Source organism: Hypanus sabinus, chromosome 9, assembly GCF_030144855.1.
Source record: "Hypanus sabinus isolate sHypSab1 chromosome 9, sHypSab1.hap1, whole genome shotgun sequence".
NCBI lineage: Eukaryota > Metazoa > Chordata > Chondrichthyes > Myliobatiformes > Dasyatidae > Hypanus > Hypanus sabinus.
This window is the reverse complement of record NC_082714.1, coordinates 64,958,502-64,982,652: the sequence shown is the minus strand read 5'-3', so window position 1 is coordinate 64,982,652 and position 24,151 is coordinate 64,958,502. Positions and strand designations below refer to the sequence as shown.

General features: G+C 42.1%; 1 protein-coding gene across 1 annotated transcript in view; it reads right to left on the bottom strand.

Moving 5' to 3' along the window:
- Positions 1–20,184, bottom strand: part of LOC132398846 (protein ELFN1-like) — a 560,645-nt gene extending 540,461 nt beyond the window's left edge. The window contains exon 1 of the mRNA XM_059978683.1: positions 20,083–20,184. The gene's annotated coding sequence lies outside the window, so the exon portion shown is untranslated. The remainder of the gene's footprint in view (positions 1–20,082) is intronic.
- Between the last annotated feature and the right edge of the window lie 3,967 nt (positions 20,185–24,151).

Below are 24,151 nucleotides of genomic sequence, written 5' to 3'. Positions count from 1 at the left end.
GTCTGCCAATGAAGAATTCGAGGATCCAGTTGCAGATGGAGGTACAAAGGCTGAAGTTTTGGAGCTTGTTGATTAGAAATGAGAGGAAGAAGGTATTAAGCACTGAGCTATAATCAGTAAGGTGCAGTATGACATAATGGCTGCTGTGGTCCAAGTGGTCCAAGGTTGAGTGGAGAGTCAGTGAGATTGCATCCGCTACAGACCTGTTGTGATGGTCGGTAGATTGCATTGGGTCCAGAGTCTTGCTCAGGCATGAACACAGCACTTAATCACTGTAGATGTGAATGCAACCTGAGTATAATCTTTGAGGCAGCTCAGCCTGCTCTTCTTGGTTACTAACATGATGGCCAGACTTTTGAAGCAGGTGGGAACCTGCAACTGGAGCAGTGAGAGACTGAAAATACCTTTGAACTCCCAGTTCATTTGCACAGGCTTTCAGTGCCCTGCCAGGTACAACACTGGGGCTTGACACTTTTCAAGCATTCACCCTTTTGAAAGATGTTCTGACGTTGGCCTGCCTGGTTGCCAGATGCTTCAGAGATCTGCATGGGTATAACTTTATTCTCCCTTTCAAAGTGTGCATCAAAAGAGTTCAGCTCATCAAGAAGTGAAGTATCACAGCTATTTATGATGTTAGTCTTCACCTTATAGGAAGCAATGGCCTGCAGACCCTGCCTGAGCTGTTTTTGTCTCTAACTTTACTCAGAACTGCATTTTTGCTTTTAAGATATCCTTCCATGGGTCCCATCTGGACTTCTTGTAGAATTCCAGATAAATGGTCTTAAATGCCACAGATCTAGTCCTCAGCTGACTGTGAATCTCTTGGTTCATCTGTGGCTTCTGGTTTGAGTATGCCCAGCATGTTCTCAAAGGCACACAGGTCCAGATGAAGTTGGTGACAACTGTGGTATATTTATTTAGATCTGAAGATGCAGTCTATCGATTCAAAGCAGTCCTCTAAGTACTATTCTGTCTCCCTTGACCATATCTTTGCAGTGCCCACCACTGGTACTGTGGTCCTAAGTATGCCAGGTGTAGAAGTACAGACTTGCAAAGATGTGGCTGTGCGATGGCACGGGAAGAGCTCTTGATGCTGGTGTAACAGTGGTGGAGTGTGCTGGCTCCTCTGCTTCTATAGGTGACATGTTGGTGGAGAAGATTTCTTAATGCTGGCCTGATTGAAGTCCCGTACAATGATCAGGAAAGCATCAGGTTGTGGAGTCTTGTGACTGTTGACCTCGGTGCTCAGCACTTACTGATTGGGGAAGGATCTTGGCAGATGGAATGGACAACACTTTACCCATTGTTTCAGGTCTTGGTCAGGAAGGCTTCAGTCTCTTACCTAAAATTTGTGCCCTCACTCTTTCTCGCAACCTCTATCTGTGAAACTGTTTCTCATCCTCTTTCTCACTCTCTCACCATCTTACTCTTGACCTCTCCTAATCTCACTTTCATATTCTCTCTTATGCTCCCTCTCATTTTCTCTCTCTCACCTCTCTCCGTCTTCTCACTCTTGAGCCCTCTCTCACACACTTTCTCTCTCTCTACCCTCTTTCCATCTGTCCTCACCCCTCACTTAATCTCTTTCTCTCTCACAGGATTAATGGTGTTAATGCATCACTTCCTTGAGCAGGACAAATGATCACATCATGTGAAATTCTCCCTTAACTTGCAACCATGATTTAAGGGATACTGAAAAATGCTTGCAAGGTTACATCAGCAGGAGAAAGCATTGAATCTAAGCTTTTATTCACATAAAAATGTGAAGCCAGCTGGCACAGAAAGGAGCAATGCAACTGGTGAAGGATGTTGGTTGGCCATTGCTGAGTTTGATTGCAAGCAGAAGGGAAGGCTGAAGATGGTGAGGATGGTGAGGGGTTATGCAGCATTTTAGATTGCTTTGTAGTGAATGAGGCACTTTCTAAGCAGAGCCAATGATAAAAGAGGATACCAAATATATCTCTTTTTTGAGATATATAAAGAGTAAAAGAGAGGCAAGAGTGGATATATGGGTTGGGAGGGATAATAAATCAGCCATAATGGAACAGTGGAGCAGACTTGATAGGTCAAAAGGCCTAATTCTGCTCTTACATGGTATGGTTTAATGGTAATGTAGGAAATTTGACAATCAATTTATATAGCATAAGTTCCCACCAAAAGAAATTTGAAAATAGCCAAATAATCTGCTTTTGAATTGTTGATCTGGTTGAGAGATTGTGGGTAACTCCCATCCAAGATGAACTGGAACCCAGCAAGCTGGATTTGCCATTCAGTTCAATCACAGCTGATCAGTCGTAGTGAGCCCCACTTCCATCTTTCCTTTCACTTCTCTTGAATCTTCTCTACCTCTTGAGTAAATGTAATGATTTGTTTTCAACAGATATCTGGACGGAGAAGTTCCACAAATTCACTGCACAATGATAGGCAGGACCTAGGGTTATCGTCACTCCTGTCAAGCTATATCTTCAAAGCTGTAATGCAAGTTGAAAATAATGAATAAAAATGGCTCAGAAGGTCTTTTGCCCCTGGAAAAGTGCACAATATTTGATTCAAGCACCTGCCGCTGCCTGGATTGTGCCGATGCTGAAGGTGTCATGCATTGTAAAAGAGGTCCCAAACAACTGACCCAGTGGCTGGTTTTCCCATGCGGCCAGAAGTTAGGTTCAGGAGAAAGAGTAGGAGCATTCACAGAGGGGAGATGTGCAGAGGCAGGATGGTGTGAGTAGGTTGGTGGAAGGGACTGGAAGTTATTAAGCCCTCAGGGGGAATATTAGGTTACCAAAGGAGGGCTGCATTGGATTGCATTTGGTTTAGACATGTGGTGTTGATGGTGGTGCTCAGGATTAATCTGGGACTTCAGAAGGACAGCAGGCAGCAAAGATGGAGTGGTACCATTTTAACCTAAAGAAACCTCACCTGAGCTATATCTGCAGCACTGGTCTCCACATCTGGGTTCAATGATTAGTCTGCTTATCCATGCTTCTCCTTCAAATGATTTTGTTTCCATAGAAGCTGCATTGAAAGCTCTCAAAATGTGTTTCAGAATCATGAGTTCAAGATCCCTGAGGTAATGTTACAGCTCTACAAAACCCTGGTTAATCACACTTGGAATATTGTGTTCAGTTCCGGTCAACTCCTTATGGGAAAGATGTTGAAGACTTTGAAAAGTTGCTGTCTGGATTAGAGATAATGTCTAATGAGGATAGGTTGACTGAACTAGAGCTTTTCTCTTTGGAGTGAAAGAGGATGACAGATGACTTGACAGAGGTGTACAAGATGATTAGAGGCATAGGTGAAGTGGACAGAGATTTCCTCCTGGTGGCATATTTCTACGGTGATTGGAGGGAAGTATAACGGCCATGCCAGCAGTGGGTTTTTTACATAGAGAGTGGTGGGTGTCTGGACTGTGCTTCCAGGGGTGGTGGTAGAGGCAGATACATTATGGACATATAAACAACTCTTGGTTTGGCACATAGACAATGCAAAAATGGAGGGATAGGTTGAGGGGAAAGTAAGTATGTTTGTTGTATGAGTAACTAAAATTCCAGACGGAAAATATATGGAGCAGTGACTATGTATGGAGACAGGGACGAATGTGAGTGGAAATTTAAAGGTCGGCACTCTGAGGAGAAAGGATTATTCATCACTTGAGGTGCTCTGCATTGTTACCCAGGAGGCTAATCATAACCTCCCAGTGGCTGGATGGAAGACATTAGCCCCTGTGCGTCAGTGGGCTGCAGAGCTTTTGGAAATTATTTAAGGTTAGGCTTGTCACACAGCTTTTCCTGTTACTCCTGGTCTACTGCCAAGAGACTAATTTTTAATCTATATATTCTAAATTTAAATTGTAGTCTACAGATTATTTTTTATTTTTATATAACTATGGTTGACATCAGGCCGTCTCATCATGCTAACATAACTGCACAGAATAAAGTTGCTTTTGTTATAATTTACTGATGGTGCTTATTAAGAACTGGGGCTCTGCTAATGTTTAACTGCCAGCAAACTTGAAGAGGACGCACATCGAGCTCCCTATGCTAATGGTTACGACATTTATTTAATGAGCAGAGTCGGTCTCTCAACCAGTGCTCAGCCACTCATGAGTTGTGACATTAAATCTGTCTGCAGTGCACTTCGTCATATCCACTGGGCGTGTGTATTACGCAATAGGTTTCCAAACAATTACAGAGGGACTGTGCTTTGGCAGAAGTTGTAAGGATGCAATTGCTCGATGAGTCAACGGTCTTTATATGGCCTTCAGGTCTGTATGTGTGCAAGCCTATCATCTTCCCTCACACTTATTAACTGAGTCTGGGAAGATGCCAAGTTCAATCCCATGTTCAATATGCTAAGGGTTCAGCCACTGGTCACGCACTCCTGGCCTTTTGAGAAGGAACAACCTATTTATTCAGATGTGTATCTACTGTAAACAGCAGTATCAAGCGTGGCCTGTTCAGGTGAAAGTTTATTGATCTAAAATATTCTCTCTCCATAGGTGCTGCTCGACCTTTTGTTTTTATTTCAGTTTTACAGTGTCTGCAGAGTTTTGCTTTTGCTTTTTGAACTTGACTTTGAGGTCACAGCAGCTAAAAGTCACTGGATGTTCATACGTTTATATCACACCCAATGTGTTTCACCAAAGTGTTTACCCCAGCACTGATTGGTAAGGAGGGGGGCGGGTTGCAATCAACCAGATGGAGTGAATTCAACCAGCTTCAGTTTACATTGAACCATGAGCATCTTGATTGATGCAACAGTCTTGCTCATTTTACTCTGCAGATTTCATCCGACTCTGCTCTTGACTAGAGAAGCAAAGGACATTCATGCTAAATGGTGTCATTTGGGAGCTCATCAGTACAGCAAACATAATTCTGGTTTGAATGATACGAGTTGCTCTAAGGTTGTTTTGTCATAGGGTCGTACAGTACCTTTGACTTACAGTCTGCTGGAGGACACGCAGAAAGAGTTGAAACCCTTCATCAGAAGTGGAGAAGGGAGATGGCCAGAATACAGAGAAGGGAGGGAGTGGAGAGACTGGAGTCCAAGATGACTGCTATACTGAGGAGGGGTGAAAGACATGTAGTGTGAAGTAGGAAAGGCAAAGTAGGGCGGAGATTGGAGACAGTGGCTGGTGGGTGATAGATGAAGGCAGATTAAGAGAGAAAGAGTGAGAGGCAGATTGAAGCAGGGAAGGGGGAGGCAAAGATTGGAGACAGCTGCTTGAACAGAGAAGAGGAGAAAGGGGTAGAGGAAATGAAAGGATGGGGAGGGGAGGGGAGAGGTGAGGGGAGGGGTGAGGTGGGGAGAAGAGAAAAGAAGAGATGAACAGCATAAAGGAACCCTTGAAGAAGGAGAATGTGTTTGTTTTGAACTCCTTGTACATCATGTAAATTTGTGCATTGGCTTTCAGGACTTCACAGAGCCCACAAATAAGGATCAGCTTGGTTTAAAAGGTATTATTTTCAAGACAGTCTGACTTCCGTTTCAAGGTAACATTGTGCTTTTTCTATGAAATGCTTGCATGTGGAAATTATACTAAATCCCAATTACTGGAAGTACATTATTTTGGTTTGAATATTGATTTGAATGGGCTGTTCAAATCATAAACGCTCTGAACTAACAACAAATAAAATAAACTAATTCGATTGGCATTGCCTCCAGCTGTTCTGGAACCTACCCTATAAAGAAATGCATTACCCCATTAAACCACTCTTTCTCCACTACACTCAATTAATTTTACCTCAATCTTGACCTAATTACTTTTTAATGATCTTATATAAATGGAATAGACTAGGAAGACCTGAGAGGTTTGAAATATAAGGCCAGTTGTTGATGTAACACTGAATATATTTTGCTCTTTAGGGCTAGTCTGATTTGTGAGATGTTTCAAAGGTCTGTCTCCAACCCTCGCTTGGTTTTCAAGGTCACTGGTGTTCCAATAGATTCAATTACTGCAGCAGACAGAAGGAAAAGTATGAGGAAGTGTTAGGTAGGGTAAAAGTAGCTCTGAATGTTTTATTATCTGAAAACCAAACACAAGTCCAAGTTATTCTTCAGGGCTAGATTAAATGTGTGGTCACAGTGACAACCTGTTACATGCTCCAGCTAATGTTGAGCTGTATTGGAATACTGGCCAGGAATGTACTGGTGGCCTTTCAATTATTGTGTGCTACCCATGAATTTCACCTGCTAAAGATGCCTGTAGATGCAGAGGAGGCACATACACATTTCAGGAAAGGGAGGTGTAATAGCGGGCAGTAAAATGGAGCAAGGTTGATGGTGAAAGAGAGCCTGTCTGAGCTACCGAAATGCTGGTTTGTGGACTGAGGTTTTGATGGACTGTAGATCAAGGTTTTTTTTTGGGGGGGGGGGGTTCTGCTGTTGCTTCAATGGTGAGGAGGTGGGGGTGCCAGTCCTTCAATTGGTGTGAGTGCGGAGGTGTTGACACTTCTGTTGCTGCTTGTGTGGGGGGTCTTTGGGCTTTAATGTTTCTACTATTCATTCAACGGGCTTCTTGTTTCATGGATGTCCATAAAGAATAAGAATTTCAGGTTGTATACTGTATACATTCTCTGATATTAAAAGAATCTTTGAACATTTCTATCAAGTTGCCTCTCATCCTCCATCACTCCAAAGAAAAAAACCCCAGCTCACTCAATCTTTCCTCATGTTCTCTAGTCCAGGCAGCATCCTGGTAAATCTCTTTTACACCCTCTGTAAAACTTCCACATCCTTCCTATGGCCAGAACTGAACATAAGTGTGGTCTGACTAGAGCTTTACATGGCTGCCTCATTACCTTGCAGCTCCTGAAATCAACACCCCCCCCCTCCCCCCTCCCCCATGCTTGTGAGTTAGGAGAGGTTGAGGCAGAGGTGAACTGATCTCACCTGCACTTTGCTAAAGGAAACATAATAATGCAGAGCACTGAGTGGAACTGGCCCTGTGGAAGGGCACCTGGGACTATCTCTGTAACATGTTGGGGTGTGGATGGGTTGGGAGGTGAACAGCGGGAAGAATAGTGATGTAATATTATTTTGTTTATTGAGATACGGCATGGAATTAGCCCTTCCTGTCCCTCAAACCGTACTGTCCACAAACCTCTGATTTAATCCTAGCATAATCATGGGGCAATTCACAATACCAATTAACCTACTAACGAGAATGTCTTTGGACTCTGGGAGGAAACCAGAGCACCCAAGAAAACCCACGCATGCACAGGGACGCATAGATTCCTTATAGGGGATGTCAGAATTGAAGTTTGACGCACCAACTTGTAACAGTGCCATGTTAACTGCAGTGCTACATTGGCACCTGTGATGTGTGAGGGATTGAGTGTTGGGAGGCTGTGTGTATTAGTGGAAGGGAAAGCCCTTAAGACATATGACATAGGAGCAAGATTAGGTTTGACCCATTGGGCCTGCTCCATCACTCTAAGCAGGTGTGGATTGTGGGGAGATGAGGAGTGCGGATGAAGAGATGGGATGGGTGTGTGTGTGTGTGTGTGTGTGTGTGTGTGTGTGTGTGTGTGTGTGTGTGTGTGTGTGTGTGTGTGTGTGTGTGTGTGTGTGTGTGTGGGATGGGTGGGTTGTGTGTTGGGAGTCCCTGTTCTGGGTGGATGCAACATGTGGTGCTGTGAGTCTGAGGGGAAGTGGTAGACATGTTGAGCGATGAGGATCTAGGGGGTGGGAGGTGGCTGGAGAATGTCTGTATGGGGTGTTTTTGTTGGGGGTGTGGGTTTACCAGGGAGGGTGTGAACGTGTGGGTGGGAAGAGGGCATGGATCTGTTTAGGGTAAGGGGATATGGGTGGGGGGGGGTGAAGTTTCTAAAAGTTAAACCAACTCTGCTGAAGGATTCAAAATTGATCACTTTTAATTCTTTGAGTTTGTGAGCATTTGTAGTTAAAGCCAAACCCCACTTATGGAAAGATCTACTTTCTGGAAAAGATAGAATGAACGGTTTTCTCCAAAATCTATTTCCATATTTACATCTTCCTTTTGAACCAATAACTTGAGTTTCCTGCACCAAGCCCTGTGTGTTGACTGACTTCCATTTTAGGTTCATTGATAACTATCATTGATGATAATCATATCCCTGATTGCCCCCATTGTCACTTCCCTCTTTTTCCTGGTTCCCTCCTTCTCTCCCCTCCATCATGAACCTTTTCCTCCCATTCAGTCTCTCTTCCCTCTAATCCTTAAGGGAAGACAAATCTTGGGGTTGTATACGGTGTACGTATTTGATAATAAATGTACTTTGAATCTCTGAAACTTTGAAAGGTAGAGTAATGCAGGAAGTAGTACTGCTATCTCGCAAGATTCTGCTTTAATCCTGGTCTTGGGAACTGTCTGCATGGAGTTTGCACATTTTCCTTGATACCATATGGATCTTCCCCAAAGAGCTCAAATTTTCTTCCACATCCCACAGTTGTGTGGGTAGGTTATTAGACTGCAATAAATTTCTGTGAGTGTAGGTGAGTGGCAGGGAAATGGGAGGGATGTGGTGTGTGAGCAGGAGTGGGTGACAGGGTGGGGGAATGAGAATGAAGGGAATACTCTGAGACTTGTGTAGACTCTTTGGGCCAAATAGGCTTTTTCGTGTGATAAGAAAAAATACAACCTTTTCCTTAATTTCTGTTTAACCTTCATTTACTTCTCTCCCCTCTCCCATTCCCTGCCTTGGAATGTTCAGAGGGAAATGGGGCTAATTGAAAAGAAAAAGGATTTTTTCTTTGATAAACCTTTGCTAGAAGTTACAGAATCTAGTTCTGAATTGATCAGATTTTGTCCAAGACTGTCAGTCTTTGTTATTACAAGCACACATGGCAACCAGTTCATCAGAGCAGTAGTTAATCTTAGAGATTTAAACTCCAATGGACCTTCCAGTCAAGACTAGGAGGACTCTTGTTATATTAATGGGAGATTTGTAATAACCATTACATCAATGTTTGACTGCACCTGATTCAGTGTGAAGCACAAAATGCTGATTCAGTAACCATCCATCAACACTTCAGGGTAGGGATGATACACCAACAACAATATCCCCGGGATCTGAAATACATCAGAGTGAGTAAAAAAAAATCTCTCTCTGCTCCTGCACTTTGCAAATACTGCATCACAAAATATTGCTGAACCTCTGCCAGGTTTCTGCCTGTCCGAACACCACTTACTCCCTTGCAGTCCTTACTGCAAGATATTGCCCTACACTAATTAAGTTGGCACATTTCCAAAGATGGAAAATTATTCCTCTAACAGGTCAGCCTATTAACCACTGTCAGCAAAGGTCTTGTCAGATATCAAATGGATTAGTTCCCCCTATTTTGCCTTGGACCTTTTCTCTAACCCATTTTCTCTTCTCTTGTTCATTTTTTGATCACTTGTATGAAAGACAATTTGTTAACTGTTCAATTTTGGTTAACTAAGCCTTAATTGCCTATTATTCTAAAATGAAGGATTGGGCAGCACAACATCAATGTCTGAGTTTCAGATCCTACATATCATCTACAAATTCCTGCATTTAATTGCATTGTTGCATGCAAGTCTCTGTTGAAAAGTGAGATTTGTTGCTAGAATAGTATGAACTCTCAGAGAGCAGCAGAGTGGCAGGACAAGACAAAGTAGATACAGTATTCTCTGTGTGAGCTTTTGTACTAACACATTATAAAGTAACTGTTATAACCGGTGCTACAGTGTTTCCACCTTTAAAACACAGGATGATTTCCTCACTCCCTCCGCTACTCAGTTTTCAACTAACAAGAAGTCAAAATCTATCATGGAGAGCTGGCCTTTGTGTGTATTAAATTGGTAAATAAATTGGTTTATTCCCACTGTTCTGAGGTACAGCGAAAAACTTTGTTTTCCATTCTATCCCCACAGACCATTCCATCACATCTGTGCACTGAGGGAAAACAATACTGGAATGCAGAATAAAGTGTTATAATTACAGAAAATGTGGAGTGCAGGTGGACAATAAGATGCAAGGCCATAACAAGGTAGATTATGAGGTTGAGTGTTCACCCTTCAATTTTACAAGAATGAGATGGAAGATGCCTATGGGCCTGGTGGTACATTCTTCCAGGGTTTTCTGTCTTCTGCCTTTTGGGAGGGGTGGGGGGAGAAGAGAAAATGTCTGAGGTGTGGCAAGCAAGAAGTACAGACAGATTGCATGGGGGTGGGGAAACTGGTTCCGTGATGAACTGTCCTCAACGTTCTACAGTTTCTTGTGGTCTTAGGCAGAGTAGTGGCCACACCAAACCATGATGCATCAGTGATTGCCAACGGAGGCATGCCAGATTTCTATAGCTTTCTGGAAATGTTGCAGCACTGCTGTGGTGTCTACATGGTTGGACAGGACAGGTGACTTTACTCTCAGGAATTTGGGGCTCTCAACCCTCTTGACATCAGCACCATTTTGTCACCTGTGTTTGTTGGAATTCTCTGCCCAGCATTCTAATCCCATTGGATTGACAGAAAGAACAATCAATCCAGCAGCTGGTAGGTGAAGAGATAAGATGCAACACTTTGGGGTCTAAAGAGGCGAATCCTTATTGATGCAATAGGTACACAGCCCCTTATCTCAATAGTCTCTTTCCTGTTTCTCTCTCCAAAGCTGCAGCCCAGACAGACATTTTGTGTTTCATTTCTGAGTTCCAGCAACTACAGGATCAACCTTTCTATGACATTATAGTTTGTGCATGAAGGGACAAACCATAGAAGATGTGTAAACCGCAAATAGTTTAAGGAAGCCTTGGTAATGATAGCTGTGTTCAATGGAACTGGCACTGCACAGGTTATAAACTTGTCGATGTTGGATTCACAGCACAGGAGTTTATTCTACTTCCAACTATTACATAGTTCTATTCCTTCAACCCACTAGGTCCTATTGCTTTTATATTGTCCTTTCTGGGAGCTTGCTGTGTAAAATATAGCTGCCTACATTGCAACTGTGACTTTAATGCATAGGTTTGAAGAGCTTTGGGATACTCAGAGGTCAGGGAAGGTGTTACTGAATTCAAGTTCTTTTATTTTTGAAAAGGATTTAGTAATGTTCAATTTTCTTTGTGTTTATAATGTGTCGCTGTAGATCAGCATACACTTTGTTCTGCAAACAGTGAGGCAGATGGTCTGTGACTACATTACCAATGAGGATTCCTTTGCAGTACACCCACACAGTTTAGGAGGCTGCTTTCTCCTCTATTTCACTTGTCAGAGGAAACGAAAAATCAGGCGGGTGTTAAAATGGGCTGCTGAATTGCCACAGTCTGCTGTGCCCAATGCAAAAGCCACATTTCAGCCACTTCCATTCACTGCAAGCACAGAATTTTGGGGAGGTTAGGCTAAAGACATGGGGAAAAGGTAACAGTTTCTAAATGGGAATAACATTTACCTGGCTTTTACACAGAGTTTGTGCTTAATTTCAGATGTTCTCTTATAGAATGTGTGTGTGCGTGTGTGTGTTTACACTCAAGCAGCATGTCGGTATGGGAATGTGTTGTGTGTATAAACGAGGGGGTAGAGCAGGGATTTGAGGAAGGTTTATTCCCTGCTTTCATTTGCTACACATTACAAGCTGTTAGTCTGAACTGCATCCTCATGCATTATGAACAAACACTGCTCAGCCCATTGCATCCCGCTCTGCTCTTACCTTTGAGAATCTTTCAATTAACAAGCTTCCTGACAAGCCTCCAGTTGCTGAAACCATTAGTCTCAAAATGGCTGCATCATGGCAGATTTAATGGGATCTTGCAGACCTTTGAATAATCTCAGTTCAATTATAAATGCAGATATTTATTTTGATATATCTCACATCTAAAAATAAACACAGCTCTATGAGTCTGCAAAATGTCTCACTTGTTTATATCACGAAGTGACTAATAATTACTGGTGAAGCTGCTGCTACAGACATGGCTGTACATGTATTCTGGTGCTGTCATATGTAACTGGGTGTTGACAGATGGAATCAGGATCTGCCACATGTGATCAAGTGCTGTCACATCGAGCTATACAGCAGGGAAACAAGGCTTTCAACCCAACACAACAATGTCGACCAAGTTACCTACCTAAGCTAGTTGTATGTGCCTGAATTGGGCCCACGTCCTTCTAAACCATTCCTATCCATGTCCCTGTCTAAACGTCCTTTCAATATATGCCCACTTGTATCAATTTCTCCAGAGGCTTGTTCAAACATACCAACCGCCCGCTGTGTAACTTGCCCCAGAAGTCCCCTTTAAATCTTTCCCCTCTCATCTTAAACCTGGACTCCCCTATCCTGGGAAAAAGGCTATGACTATCCATGCTATTTAAAGAACCTTGGATGTTGAGGGCAGTGATGAATTTAGTCAAGGAGGAAAAAGGAAAGTGTGTAAAGATCTGGAAGCTAGAATTAAACTGAGGAGGATTATAAAGAAGCCAGAAGAAAACTCAAAAAGGGAATTAGGAAAGCCAGAAGGGACCATAAAAAAATTCCTTGACGAGGAGGATTAAAGAGAATCACAAGGCATAAGTCAAGACAAGAGGATATCTAGGGAGAGTGCAGGAACACTCAAGGATAAAGGGGGAGATTTGCTTGGATGCCCTGGATGTAAGTGAGGTTCTAAATATATAAGTATCAGAAGAAGGGAGTGGAGGTTAGGGAGATTAGTGCCAAGCACCTGAAAGTGCTGGGACATTTCAAGGCAAAGGAAGAGGTGATGTTAGGTCTCTTAAAGAGCATTAACGTGGACAAGTCTGCAGGACGTGATGGGATATACCCCAGGTTATGGAAGAAGGCAAGAAATGAGAATTCTGGGGCCTTTGTGTTCTCTCTAGCCAGAGGTGAGACCTAGAGGACTCACGAGTAGGTGATGTTGTTCCATTATTCAAGTAGGGATAATCCTGGAAACTATATACCTTTAAGTCTCATATCAGTGGTAGGGAAGTTACTGGAGACGATTCTTAGGGATATGAATTATGAACATTTGGAAAACCATAGCCTAATTAGGGAGAGCAAGCATGGCTTTATGTGGAGCAAGTCATGTCTTGATATTTGTATGAGATTTTTGATGAGTTGACGAAGGCAATTCATTTAAGTAGAGCTGTGGATTTTCTTTGCTTTTAGTAAATCATCTGGCAAGGTTCTTCGTGGGAGCTTCATCAAGAAAATTAAGGTGCATTGGGTTCATGATAAACTGGCCATTTGGATTGCCCATAGAAGTCAGAAGTTAGTGGACAAAGGGAATTATTCTGGCTGGAGGTATGTGATTAGTGGTGTTCTGCAGGGATCGGTGCTAGGATCTTTGCTGTCTGTGATGTGCACTGTTCAGGGCAAGGTCCTTAACATTGTGGGTGAGCAGAGGGATCTTGGGATCCAAGTTCATAGCTCCCGTGAAGTGACAACAGAGGTTGATAGGATGGTTAGGAAGGCATATGGCATACTTGCCCTTATTAGTCTCTATTACTCTTGGGGACTTTGTACACACAAGCTTTTAGTTTGATGCCTTCTTTTATTTCCTTAGTTATCCAAAGCTGGCTCTTCCCACCCTTACTGTCCTTGCTATTAACTGAAATATACTTTTGTCAAGCACCATGAAAAATCACTTTGAACATCGTCCACTCATTCTCAACCGTCCCACCATATAGCCTGTGTTCTCAGTCTACGCTAGTCAAATCTTCCCTCATCCCATTGTGGTCTCCATTGTTTAGGCATAATACACTGCTTTTAGATTAAACTATTGCACTCTCCATTTGTATGAGAAACTCAGTCATACGTACTAATTTTACCTGTCTTATCGTACAGGATCAGATCTAAGATAACATGTTCACTTGTAGCTTCAGTAACGTGCTGTTCAAGAAAGCCATCACAATGCATTCTATAAAGTCCTCCTCAAGACTGCCTCAACCAAACTGAGTCACCCAGTCAAGACGTACAAAAAAGCTGGATGAACTCAGCAGGTCGGGCAGCATCCGTTGAAAGGAGCAGTCAACGTTTCGGGTAGAGACCCTTCATCAGGACACCAATCTATGTGCAAGTTAGTCCCGCACGATAAATGCTGTTCCATTCTTACATGCCTCAGATATTTCTCTGTTTATTAGCTGTTCCACTGAAATGTTAGAGAGTGAGAGCTCAGAGAAGAAGAGGGAAAGAGGAAGAAAAAATAACGGAAGGAGAAATCAAAGTTCATACCATCAGGTTGGAGGCTACTTAGACGGAATATGAGATGTTGCTCCTTCACCCCAAGAGTGACTCACCATGGCTGAAGACAAGGCCATGGACAGACATGTCAGAATAGGGATTGTAATTAAAACGTTTGGCCAGTGGGAAATTTTGCTTTTGGCAGATGGAGTGCTGGTGCTTGACAAAGTGGTCCCCTAATTTACATCTGGTCACTCCAAAGTTGAGCAGGCTGCATCAGGAGCACCAGATACAAAAGGTGGCCCCAACAAATTCAGAGGTGAAGTGTTGCCTCACCTGGAAGGACTATTTGGGGCCCTGAATGGAGGTAAGGGAGTAGGTGAATGGGCAGGTGTAACAGGTTTAGTTGGCCATTTGATGACTAATTTAATTGGTTTGGCACAATGTGGTGACCAAAGGACCTGTGCTGTACTGTTCTACGCATGCGCTTTATGAATTTGTGTACCTCTAAATCAGGGGTTCACAATCTGGGGTCCATGGACCCCTCAGTTAGTGGTAGGGGTCCATGCTGTTGGGAACACCTGCTCTAAATGATTATCCTATGCCAAGGGAAACAAGACCCAGCCTCTCCAGTCTAGTCTTATAGCTCAAGTTCTTCAGTGCTGGACATATTCCTGCAAATCTTTTCTCCACTTTCATATGTAATTGGTCACTGCCACATGCCCTGCACTGGCAAACTTAATCCTATATTAGTGCACACATTCTCGCACTCGAACACCTATTCCTATATTAGTACACCCAATCCTGCACTGGTGCACCCAGCCCTCCACTGGTGTGTCCAGGCCTCCACTGTACACACAGCCCTCCACTGGAACACCCATCCCTCCACTGCTAAACCCAGCCCTCAACTGGTGCGCCCAGCCCTCCACTGTACACACAGCCCTCCACTGGAACACCTATCCCTCCACTGCTAAACCCAGCCCTCAACTGGTGCCCCTGGTCTCCACTGGCACATGTTATCAGGGATCGGTTTATATAATCTGGCCTTTGTACATGGAATCTTATGCTGGAGATCTCTGATCAAAGACTGATACAAGTAATCCTATACAGGCTCATGAAGTTAGCCACTGATTTTATGAACCAGATTATTATTAATAAATATTATTAGTAGTGATAAAATTAATAACATAAAACAATTCTACCTGTATCATTCAGAAACCAAATGTTTTCAAAAAAATCCTTTTCTCGCTTTGGAAACTAATAATATTGCAGTGTTCACTCTCCGAGAATAATCAGTTTGAGCAGTACTTGCTTTCTGAATTGATTGAATGCAGTTTTGGTAGAATACAGTTTTTATCAGTAAACATTAATAACTGTCAGCTTTAGTTCTTACTGACAGATCAACAAAATACTTCCATTGTTAATACTATTATAATATTATTAATAAAATGACCATGGGATAAACCTCTCAAAATGGACCAGATGGTCTGTAAAGCAAATATTTGAATCTTTTAATTATTTTCTCTTATGATGTAGCTGCAACTTAAAGCAGGTAAGGTTCAGTTTATTGAGTTATGCCTATTTAATTCTTAAATTTTGATGGGTAATTACATAAGACTTTTAATGGTACATTGTCATTGATAAATTGCCTGCTCACATACCCCGAATTCTACACAATCCTGAAAACGCAAATCAATAAAAAAAAAATGAAATAAAAACATGAAAATAAGCATTGATTTAAAAAAATAATAATCAAATTCTGTCAGGTCTAATTATATCCTCTCTGAAGCAATGCTGTTCAGTAAGTTGCATTTAATCATTTGCAAATCGACTTTTCCAGATATATAATATCTTGAGCTGAGGTCTAAGAAGGAAGTATTTCAATGAGTTACCTGTTTCCTGACAGAGCAGGGCTAAAGTGTCTGAATTGGCAAAGAAAATTCCTTTTGCAAGTTAATTCCTTCTATTAAGCTTGTTTTAAGAAAACAGCAGACATATGATATAAACCTTCCATATGCACTGTTCTCGCTACCAACTACCCACCCAAGTGAAGTATTTGGATATCTTTATTACAGTCTGAATGGATCATAGAACAGATATGGTAAGAGTTTGTCTCTTGTCAGGTGGTATTGGGCACAGCTTCTGCCATTATTATGCCAGTTGCAAATCAACCATTATCCTACTGTAGGCAGCAAAATGAAGAAGCTTGTTACTGACTACAGGAGCAGGGTGGAGAACGTGTCCTGTCTGTCTCAATATTGTTGAGGTGGCGATGGTTAAGGACTTCAAGTTGCTCAGTGTGAATATAACCAACAATGTGGCCACTACAGTCAAAAATCATACCAGTGCTCAACTTCCTCAGAAGGCTAATGAAATACAACATCTCACCAATGACTCCTACCAAGTTTACAGATGTACCATAGAAAGTATTCTGCCTGGATGCATCACAGCTTAATATGGCAAGGGTTTTGCCCAAGACCACAAGAAACCACAGGATTGTGAACACAGCCTCCCCTCCATTGACTCCACCCATACTTGCCAATATAATTCCAACCCTGGTTATTTTGTACTCTACCCTCTCCCACTGAGCTGAAGATACAAAACTCTGAGAGCATGAGTCACTGGTTTCAAGGACAAATTCCATCCTGTTGCTATCAGGCTCTTGAATGGAGCTCTCATATCCTACAAGATAAACTCCTGATCTTCCAGTCTACCTCACTCTCACTGTTGCACTCTATTTATCTATCCGCGCCGCACATTTTCTGTAACTGCACAACTGTTTTTCTTTTTACCACGTCAATATACTGATACATAGAATGATATGTCAGAACGGCATGCTAACACAAGCTTTTCACTAGATCGCAGTAATGATAAACCAATCAACCAAGTGAATCAAATAGAATTCAAACCATAGTTTATCAGAGCATGGATGAGTACATTGCTGTCCACTTGGTATGTGTGAAAACCTTTGGCCAACCTTTTAAATTCCAGTACCTGGGCAGTGCCACATGATCCAAAATACCCATATAATTTCACCATATTTTTTTAAGTATGGTGTGATTGGTACAGCCTGCAGTCAATTTAGAAAACAAATGAAATAATGACCAGTGAGTTTGCGTTTTGGCAGGGTGGCTCAAGAGAAGCATCGAAGCCATAACTGCAGGATCACTCCCGCTATTCTTTATCTACTACTCTGGATCTTTAAACAGGTGGTGGGGGGGTGGAGGGAATTCATCTCAACTTAGTAACACTTGGCAATTAAAACTCCCCCAGAAATGAGACTGGAGAAATTCATCTAGGCAACTCCAATAGCACTTTCCAAACTTGCAACCTACCATCAAGAAGGACTTGGACAGCGGGTACATGGGAACACCACAACCTCTAGGTCCTCTTCAAGTTACACACTGTCCTGTCACTGCTCCTTCATCCAATGGATCTACCTGTAATTCCTGGTACTCCATTCTCAACAGTGTTATGAGAGCACTACACATCATCTCACAGGCATTTATGGTAAGGCAACAAATTCCATGCTTATCAACAACATCCAAATCCCATAAACAAGCTTTCTGAAGGAAATGTCTTTTTTTTTTACTGATTTGCATGATAACTAAGGACAATTTCACTGATGTTCTGAGCTCTATTTACTAAATAATTACTAAATTAAGTATCTTTTCCCTCACTATTAAATCCCTCTCAAACCTCTCAGCATCCTAACAAAACAATCCCCGGCAACATGTCCCTGCTCCATATCCATTCACCTTGAATTTCGGATTATACATCAGTTTACTGCTCTTTGCTTCCAACACTAATCTTCCAGTCACTACACTTCTGTATTTTAGCATTTTCCAGATGATCTCCTCTGTCCCATTTCAAAACATGAGGTAGATGCTCCCTCTCTCCTTTCTGTTTAGCGAAATCTCCCTTGTTCTCTAAATACTGTTTTTTTACATAGCCTTAAGTAAAGATGAACTAATAACAGCAAGAAGTAAATAGTAAAAGGCATTTTCCTCTTTTCATTTGACTTTACTTTGGAAGTCAGGAAGGTAGGTATCAAATTTGGAGTTGTGTGTAAGTGGGTGATAACTGCCTCTTCTTACCAACTTACCTGAATATAATTCCGGTTAATTTGATTTTGGTAAAGCTAACATGGAATAAATGTTGGCAGGGAGTATGGGGAGAAAACCTCTAATCTTCCTGCACTGCTGTGGGTTAAAAAAATCCTATTGACTCCACAGATACAAGCAACCAACAAGATGCAGGAGAAACTCAGCATGTCAGGCCGTATCTGTGGAGTGAAATGGACAGTCAACGTTTTGGGTCAAGACCCTTCATCAGAATTCAATTGCCATCCTAGTCAAGGATTAGGCAAAGGGCATTTTCCTTTCGTGACACAGTGGAGGACGAGCTTAAGGGAAAGGGCTGGGGACAGCAGAAAGGATAAATAAAGCCTGCAACATCATAATTCCAAAGAAACTCATCTCCAATCTCACGGACAAGGATTGTGCAGCACCCCCATTCCCCCGCCCCCACAACTCAACCTTGAAACCGGATCCTTGAACTCTTTACCAGCAGGCCACCATCAGTAAGGATAGGTAGTAACACCCAAGCCACGATAATCCTCAGAACCAGAGGCCCAGTGCTGCACCCCTCCCCCATCCTCTTACTTTACCTCCTTTGCACTCGTGACTGTGTGGCTAGATTCTACTCTAACTCCATATACAAGGTGGCAGGCCATGCCACCATAGTGGGCCTGATTTAAACAATGACAAGAGGAATACAGGAAGAAGATAGAGAGCTGGTAGCATAGTGTCAAGATAACAACCGCTCCCCCATATCAACAAAACAAAAGAGCTGATCAGCACCTCGTACACACTCCTGTCTGTATCAATGGTTGAGAATTTCAAGACTGGATGACCTGGTTCAGCTACATGGACACTATGGCCATGTTGCACACCAGTGCCTCTACTTCCTCAGAAGGCTAAGGAGGTTTGGCATGTCCCTAACAACCCTTGCAAATTTTTTCAGTTGCACCATAGAAGACAAATTATCCAAATCCATCACAGCTTGGTATGTCAAATGCTCTGCCCAGCACTGTAAGAAAGAGCAGAACACAGCCCAATCTATCACGGAGACCAGCTTCCCTTCCTCACTCTATCTATATCTTCTTGCTGCCTCAGATAAGCAGCCAACATAAACAAGGACCCCTTCTACACATTCATTCTCTCTTCTTCCAACTTCCATTGGGCCTAAGAATACGTACTACCTGAATCAAGGACATACACTATCCCACTGTTATAAGACTCTTGAATGGACCTCTAAATACTTGATGAACACTTGATCTCTCAATCTACCTCCTTATGGTGCTCGCACCTTATTGGCTACCTGCACTGCACTTTCTCTGTAACTGTAACACTTGATTTCACATTTTCTGTTTCTCGTGTACCAGCTGGATGCACATTATGTTTGGAATAATCTGTCTGGATGGCACACAAATGAAAGATTTTCAGTGTATATATCTGATAATAATAAACCAGTTACCAATTTGCAACCCTTCACAACTCTGATACTAGGAGCTCATATAATCTCAGAGTAGGTTCCCCTTATTGATGAGGCAACAATCTTTAGGCTTTGCCTTGCACCTTGTCTGAGCATAGTGGGGATGCATGGAGCATATCAAGTATGAACTAACACCCACCACAGCCAATGTCCTTCACCAACCTGTCAGCTCATCACACCGAGCAGAGCAGCAGAAGAGTAAGTCTTCACAAAACTATTTCATCAGGATCAATAATGACCATAAACTGTTGACCAACAGATACATTAAAGCACGATCCTCTCCACAATAGATAATCTGATGTGGTTCTTTGCTGGTTATTCACTGAACCATTTACACAGCAAGACATGAACATACAAATTGCAAATAAATCACTAAGGATACTCTTTTGGAATCAAAACAGTTCTTCACTACCTTCACCTCTCAGATTGCTTAGTCCTTCTTTGTAAGCAGAAGTCCTCATACAGCCTCCAGTAGTGTGGGTTACTGATAGCTGAATTCTTTAATTGTCCTCAGGTTAATGGTTCTCTGTGCTGATATTAATGAGAAGGTGTGGGACAGAACAGGTAGTCATTAACTCAAGGGTGATGACGCTGGCATCACATTTGTTTCCACATCACGCTTAATAGCTCTCTCTATAAGAAAGCATTCTCAATCCGAATTTGAAAATATCCCAAAGGTCAACAGAAATGAACATGGGTAACATTTATATTAATCATTCATTTCAGGTTCCATTTATAAAGTGGTTACCATTAAATAAGAAATTGTAGTTGTATAAGTGCTTTTAAGGTCCCAATGCACACCACACAGAGAAAAAGAAAGGATGGGACGAGGAGAGCAGGAGAAGGAGAGGTGATGAAAATAGGTAAAGAGGGCAAGAAGATAATGGGAAGGGTTGGAGGGCAACAGGGGATAATGGAGAGAGCTGCCAGAAGTTTAGCTGAAGCAGGACCGAGGGGAGAGAATGAAGAATAGTGCACTTAAGGCACTAAAAAACCAAAGGTCACAAACTATGTTAGTAGAGTGTAGGAGGCTCTAGCGAAGAGTAAGATATCTGAAGTTAACTCACTGGGGAACAAGCAGCTCAAAGTAGGAACATTGGCCCTGCATTTAAGTTATTACAAAACAGGAGACCAGATCACACAGAATGCTGCTCCACTATCCATTCATTTTGCAAGCTAGCTCTGATCATCTGCCAATTTGTTATAGATCTGTAGGAAATAGCTTGCTGCAATTATGAATCAGTTCCTTGACAAAACAAGTCCAAACATAACCATCTATAATTCTCAGCAAGTGGTCAGTTTGAGAAGATGCAAAAGCCTAAGCATTCTATAATAGTTGATAGACTCTGCCAGACTGGCTGAGCAAAGGACATCAGGAATTGCTTTGGATGTTGGATATTGCTGAAGATTTCATTTACATCTGAGTCACAAATATCAGACTGGAGTTATTTATAGGGATACAAGATGTGGAAGGCTGGGTACATTTTGGGGGTTTTATTGAAAGAGAGCGTGAAGCCAGGAGTACAAGCACTAATTTGGGGTACTTATGGCTACTTTTAGGGGATTGAACTAATCCAGTGCAGTTGAAAGATTGGAAATGTCCAAATGATGTTCATTCCTGGGACAGCATGATTAAGGAATCCCTTGAATGCCCCAGAAATATTATTGCACCAAGTTACATGGGTAAAATTGTGACTCATTTATAGGTGTGCACAGACAAATCACAATAGCAGTGCAAAGTGGAATGCAATGAGTTTCCTGGGATAAGGAGTGAATTACAGTTGCACTTCGAGCACACAGCTTGACAGTTCATGGTCCTTTTTGGGGCATTAAATGGACTACAATCACTGTACAAGGAACGGTTGCTTTGGGCATTTCCAAACTGTTAGCACACTGGATGGTGGACTTGTTCTCTTGGCCTCACGCTCGCCAGCTTTCTCCCCATTCTACCTTCACCCCAATTATGTTATTCACTTGCATAGCGTTGAATCATTGAGAGACTGACCAATGGAAAGCCAACATGAAGAGAGATATATCATGCTTCTGGTTATACTGACCTTGGCTCAATTCATCCCTATATAGATCAATTTACTGCAAGTCTGTTTTTTCCCTTTATCGTTTGGAACAAAACCATGTGCCTTTATTGGACAGGGAAAGGATAAAGACCAATCTTATTATGAAAGCTGTATTTAGATTAATTTAGTAGCCTTTGGTAAGTTACAGAAACTGCACCAGATGGTGCAATAACAGAGTAATTTACAGGGCAATTCGTTACATCAGTTCCTCTGGGATGGACAAACAGAATGCTTCGATGGGATACAATCTGAGACCAAAAGTAACACAGCTTTAAAACATTCCTGCTCAGAGTTCAGACACCACTTCATCCACAAAGGTCCCATGGGGTAGTTTGGCTGGGTTTGGCATTTGTAATAAAACATAAGGTGACTCCAATCTTACACAACCTTAGCTGAAACTTGGACATCTAGGAGGTGAAATTCAAAATGACTGTCTGCATACTGACAACCACATATTTGGTGTTCAACATTCCCTGCTCTATATCATAAGGTGTAAGCCCAAGACAAAGTTTAACCATATTATCTGAACAGCCATACCACACAGAACTAAGGAAGCAGTTCCTTTTTGGTTTTTGGCATTTTCCTGATGAGATTCTTGACTGATGGCCCTGCTATACTTTTCAGAAGTACACTGAAAGTGTTCAGGAGACTTCTTCACTAATGTTCTGCAGATTGAACTTCTTTCAGTTTTACAATATACTGTAAATACTATATTGACTTTGTAATATACTTTAGGATCTCTTCAGATTGCAAAGGGACTTATCTGCCTCTATATTTAGGGTGATGAATCTGTTATTGACAAGGTCAATATTAATTGCTCAACCCTAATTTCCCTCAAAAACTTGGTAGTGAGCTGCCTTCTTGAATCATCACAATGCTTTGGGTGAAAGTACTCCCACAGTGTTAAAGTTCCAGGATGAAGAAGAGGTAATATATTACTGAGTTTGACCTTGAAGGCAACCCAGGTGTTAATGTTCCCTTGCACCTGCTACCCTTCTCCTTAGTAGCAGAGATGATGGATTTAGGAGGAACTATTGGATGACCTTCAGCAGTGAATTTTGTGAACAGTACAAGCTGGTGCTGGAAGAAATGAATGCTTAAGCTGGCCAATGATGGCTAATAAATAGACTTCTTTCTCCTGGAAGTATCATCTTCTTGAGTGCTGATGCTAAGCTTCTGCAGAAATAGATTGTGTTCTACATGATCCTAACCTTGTAGGTGGTGTCGAGGCTTTAGAATGCCAGTAGGTGAGTCAAACCCAACCTCCTAATAAAGTGTCTTGGAGAGGAAAGCTTAATGTTGTTGCTTCCCACAGATGCTGCCTAACTGGCTGAGATTCTCAGTATTTTCGGATTTTATTTCAGATTTTTAGCAACAGTAGTTTTTTTTTCTATTTAGTATCTGGCCTGTTTTTGTAATTATGTGATGTGAATGTATTTTGTACTTATCGGCCTATGCCTGAATGTTGTCCAGGTCTTACTGAGGAGCCGTGACCAGAATTGAAGATTTTGTTATCATCAAAGAACATCTGCACTTGTAACCTTTTGATGGAAGGAAGGTTATTGATGTAGAGTTGATGGTGAATGGACCTGAGGAATTCTTGCAGTGATGTACGGAGGCTGGAATGATTGACCTCTAGCAGCCAAAAACACCTTCCTTTGTGAGCTTAAGTGTTCTACCTTTTGTGCCTATTGACCAGTTTTATCAGAGTATTTTGATGTCAAACACTCACTCAAATACTGCCCTGGTGCTGAGTGTGTCATCAAAGTGCCCTTCTGTTTCACTTCTAGAATTCAGTTCTTACCAAGGCTGTCATAGTCCAGAGCTAAATAGTCATGGAGTCATGGAAAATGGGGAGATATTTAGTAAGTAAGTGCCACTTCATAGCAATTTTGCAGCACCTTCTTTCATTCAGCTAATGCTTCAGGGCAGACTGATTGATGGCAGTTAACCAGATTGGATTTGTCCTACTTGTGACAGGGTATCCCTGGACTATTTTTCACATTGACATTGAAGTCAGTGTTGTAACTGGACTGAAACAGCTTGGGAGGAGGCACAGCTAACTCTGGACTACAGGACCCCACTACTACAGCTGGGATGCTGTCTGGCCCCATAGTGTTTGCTGAAACCAATGATCTCCACACATGGAATGAATCAAACTAACTATAGACTGGCTTCTGTGATGAGGTGCTGCAATAAATACAAGACATTTCTGCTGTACTGTGGAATTGAAGGCAGTTAATGTTAAAATTTGTACCAGAAAACTAACTTAAGTAATTTGTATGCCAGACCTGGGCCTCCATGGCCCATCCTGTTCACCTCTCCCGTAGGGGGAGAATTAATGGATTCTATGCTTAGAAACAACTGATTGGACATTTTCTCCAGCTCTTACTTTCCTTTCTTCCACCTCCT